Here is a 9,698-nt window from a genome sequence, read left to right as displayed (position 1 = left end):
GTTGTCGGACACTGTGGCGGTTAGGCATTACGCCCGGCGAGTCGTGTAGGACAGCCGGCAACCCCGGTGGTATTTCAAGAGGGCCAATCGTACTGCTTTTAAATTGCTGGAGTCAGCACTGTCATTTAATTTATTTACATTTCTGTTGAGAGCCGGTGGACGGCATTGTCTTTATTTTTTTTCCGAGTACTCACGGTGGGCCTTCTCCAACAGCCCTATGGGCGTATCGCGGGAGGGAGTTCGCGGCTCATACCCGGAGTATACGCGCACTGTGGTTGTAGTAGCACTAAAATCAAAGACTTAGTAATGTTGATTAGGTGTATGTGATCTAAAATGATTTGCATGGCATGTAGTGCATATGATGTGTTGTGATGTGTGGACTGTTGTGTGTGGTCCACCTCTCTACTTACTGAGCTAGTGAGCTCATTCCACGTATACACCCCTTTTTAGATGATTTTGTAAGTCATGCATCTGAGGAGCTTGGGGTGGGTCCCGCAGTCGAGTTTCCTGATGAGGACTGGTGGACCCCTGATGAGTTTGAGCACGGCATAGACTGCGCGTGTGAGAGCTGTGCTGCGAGACAGTAGTTCTGAGGCCGAGCTGAGCTCCAGCCTTGAGACCGAGCCGAGCTGTGTACTCTGATGATTTTGGTTAATTCTTGTATATACTTGATATTTGAACTTTATTCTTTTTGTGTATATATTATGCCTTCGGGCCCAAATGTATATATTTATTGTATTACCAATTGGGTATCAAGTATATGGGAATTATTTACAGGTAAAACTTAGTCTTCCGCTGATATGATGAATTGATGTTAGTGTGTGTATGCTGTGGTGGAATACAGTGTCTGATGATCCTGGCAGGTTTGGGTTAACCGGTGTTAACTCGGTCACCGCTCCGGTTCAGGGTGAACGGGGTGTGACAGAAGGGGTTTCTACTAAAGGCTGCCATGCTTCACCCTCTCCTTTTTTGGTTATACTGTGGGGTTTCCGAAACCTAAACGCGACGTCCTTTGAGAATCTCTTGGACACCTCTAAGAATCAAAAGGTGCTTCTTTCATTACTTGTTTTGATAAAAGGAAACTTTTTTGTGGAGTTCAGAAATAGTATTCGTCGTGATCGAGTTTTTAACAACTCGCCTTGGTGGATTGAGAAATCCTTGTTACATTTAGTTCCTCATGCCCTTGATGATACTACCATGGAGCTGAACAGAATTTCATCCCATTGTGGGTTCAAATTTCGAGTATCCCTAAATTGTGTTTCACCGAAGAATCTATTAGAAATGCCATATCCTGCGTGGGCATATTCCTTCTGTTCGAATTGGATTTTGAAACCAAACTTCTCCTCAGAAGGATAGATGGGGAGCTTCAGGTGAGATCCAATGTAGATCATGTAAGATTTTCAATTAAGTAGGTTAACATAGTCCAGGATTTATTTTCAAACCAATTTAGTGGTGTTGACTACAAATGGAGTAAACAGAAAGAATTTAATATTGGTAAGTGATTTCTATAGAGATATTGGATTCTGTTAGCACACTTTAATTGTATATGAAATATAAATTACTATGTGTGGATCTAAAGTATTGTATCCTTAATGGGAAGGAAACCCTAATTTCATTGCAGGGTTGGTCCCTACGCTCACCCCTATAAATAGTTATCACTGGCTCATTAAGTGAATGACTAGAGAAACCTAAAGTGAGAATGGAAAGAGAATAGACTAGACCAACAACAGCGTTTGTGTTGAAATGAGGAATTGTTTTACTATAGCTTTGTATTCAAGTATGTCTTGTCTCCGTAGTTATTGCATTACATGCTTATTAGCTCTTTATGCGATTGTATTGGGCATATATTTTCTATCAATGGTATCAGAGCGGTTCATAGAGACGATAGCTGCAAATTTTTTTATTATCTAAATGAATGATCGATTCAACCTAAAATATACATATCTGTTACAAACCCTGTATCTCATTGGCGGATCGGACCTGGTTTCCGACCTATTGAGGTCATTAAATTTTTGCCATATTATTATCCGTCTTTGCTAGGATTTTCCATATTGATGGCTACTCCAATTAGTCGTGATCAACATCTATTTTAACCCCTGAGGTCAGATTGGATTTGGGCATTTTCCATCTAATTTCCATGTGATTGATCATCACTGGATGGTCGCGGCAGGTTGCCTGCACTCCGATGAGCGCGACTTAAGAACTGCTAAAACCCTCATGTTTTTTTTTTCCTTGACCACTGCTGTGTTTTTCCGACATAGAGCGCCAGAATCTAATTACATGTCTAAAGCCTTTGTTCGACAGGGGTCTCGGTGTTGTTGGCACATGCATAGGTTGCAACTTACGGCGGTAATTTCCAGTTGCAAAATCCTTTTTTCCTCTAGTTCGTTTTTGGGGAAGGTGGAATGGAATATTCTTTCATCCACATTCGACAATCACTTCCGCAGGCTTTACCTTCTTTCTTTCTTTCTTTTTTGGGTAAAAAAATAAGACTTTACCACTAGCCTTCATAGAAGTCGTACCTAGTCTAACTAAGCTGAGGTTGAAGCAAATCTCAGAAAAGAATGAGAAGTCCCCCTGTTCTCTTTGCTTCTCCGTTTTGCTCAAGCATTATGTCTTTGTTTTCTCCATATCACTCCTGTTTCTATCTTTAGTTGAAGTGTTTTTCATCTTTATTTTTTCTTAGTAGTTTTCTTTTCAATCTTCTAGTCTCCCCCTTTTACCCGGTCTTCGAGTGTGGTTCTTCTCCGTCCCTGAGAGTCGATGGTGAAGTCCTAATGACCCTAATCGCTGAGTCAAACTTTTGCTCGTAATCTGATCCTCCTTTGGCTCCTATGCTACTCGACTATTCCTAAGACATTTTTACCCTTTTGGACTCTTCCCCCGTCTGAACACTCTGGACTCTTTTACCCATCTGAACACCTTAGACTCTTTTACCCCTTTGAACACTCCCAAACCTTTTTTCTACCTCGCTCTGATGTTTGCATCTACTTTCTAAACATAAAACATCCAATACCTCAAAACACGTTTCCCATAAACCAATCTTCTTAGCAAACTTCCATTGGTGCTCCATGGGTGGATCTTCGTCCGATTCCACTTCACCGTCTGTTCTGGATATTTCTTCTGACCCTTATCCTCGTAACCCACCGCTTAGCAACCCTTTAACGCTTTGGAGTTCACCTTCTCTGGATGTGATTGAGGATCTGTCGACCAAACCTTGGGTCCCATCTTCGACGGTTATTTTTGGCAATGTCATTGGATCATCTGTCCCGCCCAAGGAACACCTTCGAGATTTATTGGTGTCTGTATGGGATCCACGAGGTGCACTCTTTGTTTGTGTGTCTGAAGATGGAAGCTTCTTTACTAACTTTGTCTTGGAGCAGGTCCGAAATGTTATTTTAGGATCATCTCCATGGTGGTGCGATGGTCATCTTCTTCAACTGGGAATTCACACGTTGGGGTCTAAACAGTCTGTAAAGGAAAGAGATTTTATTCCGTTATGGCTTCAGGTTTCTGACATCCCCCTTGCGGCCTTCTCACACCATAGTATCAAAATCGTTCTCTTGCTTGGGTAAAATGTTGGAATTCCCATCTACTCGTCTGGACTTGGGTCTCCCTCTTAGAACTGCTCGAGTAAAAGTCAGTCTTAAGAAAAATAGGCCGGTTTCAACTAATTCTACTATTTTCTTTCCAGATGGTTCAACGGCCCCTGTGAAATTCCATTTTGAACTCGAGAGTATCTGTTCTCTCTATGGATGTATAACCCATGATTCCGAGCATTGTATCTTTGTCCTTGCTTTTACTAAAGGCAAAAGCTCTGTTGGGTCTTTCTCTGATGTTTTAACCAAGCCGTTACTTGTTAACTATTGTCACTCTCCTATTTTCTCTTTCTCGAATCTTGCAGGCAACCCTTCAACCAATGTGAATACCTCTTCACCCTCTTTTGATGCATTGGTCTAAGGCTCTTTGTCACAATCTCAACCGGTGCAGTCTTCGGAGGTGGTAGTCTCTATTGAACCTCCTTCTTCATCGTCGAGTGAGACTGTTATGGTTAATCTCGACTCATCCCAGGGGCTTCCTATGAATGTCCCAACCAACATGCAAGTGGATGAGCCCAGCTGGCCTCAACAGCCCCCCTTGATGGACCCTAAAGATACAACACCTATTTTGTCTTTGGCAGATTTTCCTCCTTTTCACTTCCCAGATATTGGTGAACTTCAGAGCAATTACATCCAAGTGTTAGACTTGGCAAATTTCTCAATCCCTCCCAACCCTACCATCACACGTACTCCAACTACTTATGTTTTTTCTGCCGTCCCAACCCAGGCTACTTCTTGCACCATTACCCAAGATCTGCATTCTAACCTTAATGAACCAAAATCGGACCCAATGCATGCTTACTCTATTACCTTTGACTTCACTAATGTGAGGTTCCAAGCTAAGCATGTAGCAATACAATATTTTCTTAGTCGTTCTAATCCTGTTATACCTTCTCCTTTTGGAACCTCTGTTACTCCTGAGAATCCCACTTTGAGATCTAGGAAACGACCAAGACCCTGTGAAAATACTGATTCCCCTGATTCACCCATGGAGATTCTTTTCAACATTCTTAATCATGAACCCAACCCAATGGCCGTTCTCTCACATTGGTGAAGCGATTTAAGGGGAAGAACCTAACCATCTATCCAGATGTCCACATGGGAAGATTGGCCACAAATGGTGGTATTGAAACTGGGACATCGACTCATAACAGGAAGAACGGAATGTCACTTCGAGACTGGGTAACTGTACTCTGCATATTTCATCCGTGTTCTATTTTTCTTTCAGTTTTCTTCTGTGTGGCTCTTAGCATTATTCTTTCCTGGTATCATTTTAGCCAACGCTACTTAAGAAGACAATTCATACCCAGGTAGCTGTCCTTCCTTTCTCCCTAGCACTTGGTCTTTAATTGGGTATTTTATGAGCTTCGGTTTTGGTGACCATTTCCTATGATACGCTCTTTTCTATGTATAGTTTGTTTGAATGCGGTTTTCTCTGTATAGATTTCATAAATTCTGAAGTCTGGTTGTACAGGTTTTGTTTGGTTAACACTTATCCATCTTTATATCTTTTCGGTCTGGTTTGTTTGTTTGTCTTTACAATGCTAATCCTCAGCTGGATTGTTAGGGGGCTCCATTCTTCTTTAACTAAGAAAACACTTTCTTCCCATCTCAAAAAGTATAAACATGATATTGTATTTTTATGTGAAACCAAAGTGATGGACCACTCTTGTTTTTTACCTTTCTCAACGCTCCACTCTTACAACACATCTTTCTTTATTAATAGTATGGGTTCTTCTGGGAGAAAAGGCAGACTCTGGACCCTTGTTTCCCATAATATTACCACACATTCGGTTGTCTATGGGTCATTTTTTATATTCATCCACTTTACCCCATCTTCTTCCTTTCCATTTTCTTAGGGCTTAGTATGTTTATATGGCTCCCCTCAAAGCATCACTCGAAGAGAAGGCTAGTATGAATTGTTCTCTGTTTTATCTTCCTTCTCCGACCCTATTTTGATGATGGGAGACTTTAATGAGATTACTTCTCAGTCCCAAAAATCGGGAGGAATACCCTTTACACACTCACCCTCTTCCACTGTGTTCTCAGACTTTGTCTCAACTTTTCACTTTGAGGAAATCCTTCTGTTTGGAAATCCATTCACTTGGTCTAACAAACAAAGACCATCGAACCTTGTCAAAGAATCCCTTGATCGGGCTTATGCCAATCCGGAATGGTTGTCAATATGCCCCAATGCTCAATTGTCCAAATTACCATCTGTTGGCTCTGACCATAATCCAATCCTTCTTACCACTCATCCATCCATACGACGTTTCAAAAAACTCTTTCATTACTAGCATGCATGGTTCAATCATCCTGAGTTCATCCCTTTCTGCTTTCAACTTTGGCCTTCACTCGATAATTCCTCTTTACCCACTAAATTAACTGATTTCAGTAGAATGTTACTCAAATGGAATGTGGAGGTGTTCGGACGTATTAATCAACTCTAGGACCTTATTTTATCCAGGCTTTTGACTCTTGAAAACTCATATAGTGTTGAACCATCTAAGTTCTCAACTTTATCTTCTAGATTTCAATGGATCCATGATGCCGAGGAATGCTTCTGGCTCCAAAAATCTCGACAGTCCTATTTCTCTAAAGGAGACAGAAATACGAGGTTCTTTCACACCATGGCTAAAGTTTATCAACATCGAAGGAAAATTGATTCTATCATCACACCTGCTGGAACTTGTTTAACGGACCCCCTTCTAATTGCAGCTGAATTTGCCTCTTTCTTATCTGAACTCTTCACAACCTCTAATCCATTGGACCCATCTTTTATTGAATGCCTCTTCAACCCTCTCCCATCTCTTGACCCCTTTGCACTCACTGCTTCCCCATCTGAGACTGAAATTAAAAATATTGTTTTTTCTTTTGGAGCCTTTAAAGCCCCTGGGCCAGATGATTTTCAGGCTGTCTTCTTTCAAAAGTTTTGGAATCTAGTTAGATCCGATGTCTGTCGCTTTGTACAACAATTCTTCTCTACAGGCCTCCTTCCATCTGGAACCAACCATACCCTTATTTGCCTATTCCCCAAGACTGAATCTGCCAGTAAGGTCACTGATTTCAGACCCATCAGCTTGTGCAATGTGTCCTATAAGATAATTGCAAAGATTCTTGCCTCAAGAATTAAACCTCTTTTAGACCATTTTATCTCCCCATGCCAGTCTGCAATTGTCCCAGGGCGACAAATTACTGATAATGTGTTCATTGCTTAGGAAATCTTTCACTTTCTTGGTTTTGTGGCTATTAAACTTGACATGGCCAAAGCTTATGATAAGTTAGAATGGAATTTCCTGTTGGCTATTTTTAACTTTTTAGGTTTTGGCCCGGGGTGGGAAAACCTCATAAAAACTCTCATTTCTTCCCCAACGTTTTCTATTAAACTCAATGGTTCAGACTTTAATTTTTTCAAATCATCTAGGGGCATCAAGCAGGGTTGTCCTTTGAGCCCTTTTTTGTTCATTGTTGCCATGGAAGGCCTATCTCGTTTGCTTTGTACTTATAGGGATCTTAATCTCTTTAGAGGTATTAAGATTTCTAGACAGGCCCCTGAGATCTCTTATTTATTCTTTTCTGATGACACATTTAGTTTTTGCAGATCCACTCATGAGGATTTGTCCACTATTAAGTGTATTATTGATCTTTTTAATGACTAATCTGGTCTTTTGATAAATTTCTCAAAAAGTTGCTTGGCCTTTAGTGCTAATGTGTCGCCAGCAGAAAAAGTGGTGTTGTGTCAATCTATGGGAATCTAGGAAATGTCTCTTGATACAGGTTATTTGGGTATGCCCTTGTATCACCGCAGGGCTAGATCGACCAACTTCAATAATTTGGTTCGTAGCGTGGAACAAAAACTGAACACTTGGAAGGCTAAATTGTTAACCTTTGCGAGTAGAACCACTCTTATCCAATCAGCTTTATCTTCTACTCCATCGTATTTAATGTCTTGCTTTGCACTACCTAAAGTTACTTGCAGGAAGCTTGATTCGATTTACTCACATTTTTGGAATGGTGACTCCCCTTCACAAAAACGGGCACACTTGATTGAGTGGAAGAAGATTTGCCTACCTAAAAGGATGGGAGGTTTGGGATTACGTGACTCTGAAACTCAGAACAAATCCCTCCTTCTCAAACAAGGATGGCAACTTTTTACCAACCCTCAAAGTCTATGGGCCCGCATGCTCAAAGCTAAGTATTTCCACAACAGATCTATTTTTGACCCCCATACTCTTAAATCTAGGGGATCCACTTGTTGGAATGCCATTGTAAGTATTCTCCCTACCTTAAAGCACATGATTTATTGAAGAGTGGGTAATGGGACTAATACTTTTGTATGGCATGATCCTTGGATTTTTAATTCTGAAACTAATCGTGTCTTAACTCTAACACACCAGGCAAATTCTTCTCAAATTGAAAATGTTAGTGCCTTGTTGGTAGGTCATCAATGGAATACAACCTTATTATCTTCTATTTTTCCTATCCATATAGCAAGGTTGATTTCCAAGCTTCCTATAGCTCCTAATACTGATAAATGGTGGTGTCATGTATCAAAGAAAGGGGTACTAACTACAAAGATAGTTGCTCAATTCCTTACAAATTGTTTGCATACTAATACACGTGGGTGTTCTAACAGGTGTTCTTGTTTGTCTCTATGCTCTCAATGGTGGCGATTTTTTTGGAAACTCAAAATTCACCCCAAATTTAAGTTGTTCTTTTGGAGATTGGCTATGGAAGGACTCCCCTTTAAAGAGACTTTGCACAAATTGATGGATTTAGACACCACTTGTGACCTTTGTCATAGGGAACAGGAAAACACTCGACATGTTTTCCTTACCTATGATTTCACGAAAAGGATCTGAGCAATGGGTCCCTTGGGTTTAAGAGTAGAGTTCTTCCGATTTTCATCTTTCAATGCTTTAATAATGTATCTATTTAATTCGGGTACAATTCCTAAGGCTGATTTAGTCAGGTTCTTTACCGGTTTTATCATAACTTGTTATTTTCTATGGAAGCATAGGAACATGGTTTCTATAACTTCAAAATCCCCGGATCCTATTCTTGTAATAAACCAAGTACACAAATGGTTTTCTTTACATTTGGGACTGCCATCTACTGCCCATTCAATGATTGTTAGGGAACCAATACTTCCCAATTTACCTCAACAAAATGTTTTTTAAATGAACATGTTCTGGTCGTAACTGCAATGTCAAACTGGACTCTCAACATCTCAGGATGGGCAACTGCCCTTTGTACTCAAAATATTTGCTTATTTTTAATTGCAAATTTTCCAATGACAGGAAAGGCTTTTGAGGGAGGAGCCTAGGGAGTACTACATGGCATTGGAGAATCTATAAAGCAAGGAAGAGACGTGGACAGAATTTGGACTGATCTGGAAGAACTTGAACATCTAATGAAGCCGAACCGTTTTTTAAAGTGGCCATGGACCACATTATCAAGTAGAATTGAACTGGACATTTACCTCTCTAAACCTACCTTTTGTGTAAAAAATGATGACTTTGTCCAACTTGTTAAGAGGTTTGCATGTAAGGCTATGGATCGTAGAACTAGGATCTCATATGAGAACTTATCTATTAGCAGTTTGATTAATATGTAATGTTCTTGGTTTTCTTCGAATAAAAAAAAAATGGAATATTCTCCTCATGATTCATTTACTCCTTTACAATATATATTAAAAAAAGGGTTAAATTACAAAAGTTTGCTTTCGTGCGTGATTATGACAAATCTAGACCTCCATATTTATACTGTTTGAGGAATCGGATTGGTATATCGGTGGGTCAGTAGACTCGGTACAGATAAAACGTTAAAATAATAATAATAATAATTAAATCTAAGGGTATTTCTATCTGATCCGGATCGAATCAGTATCGACATTTATTGAATTGGTATGTTTTTGTATCATATGACTCTTTGTAGCTGGTTTTTATCTTCTTTTAACTTGTCTGTCCCAATCCCAATTCCAGGTATCAAGTACTTAGTGAATCCTTTCAACTCCAGCAATTTTTTTTTTTTTTTGTTCATTGAGTTTCATCTGGACTAACTTCTAGAATGAGTAATTCTAATTAATTTTTTTAAACT

The sequence above is a fragment of the Macadamia integrifolia genome, unplaced genomic scaffold, assembly GCF_013358625.1.
Source record: "Macadamia integrifolia cultivar HAES 741 unplaced genomic scaffold, SCU_Mint_v3 scaffold2168, whole genome shotgun sequence".
Taxonomy (NCBI): domain Eukaryota; kingdom Viridiplantae; phylum Streptophyta; class Magnoliopsida; order Proteales; family Proteaceae; genus Macadamia; species Macadamia integrifolia.
This window is presented reverse-complemented; position numbering follows the sequence as displayed.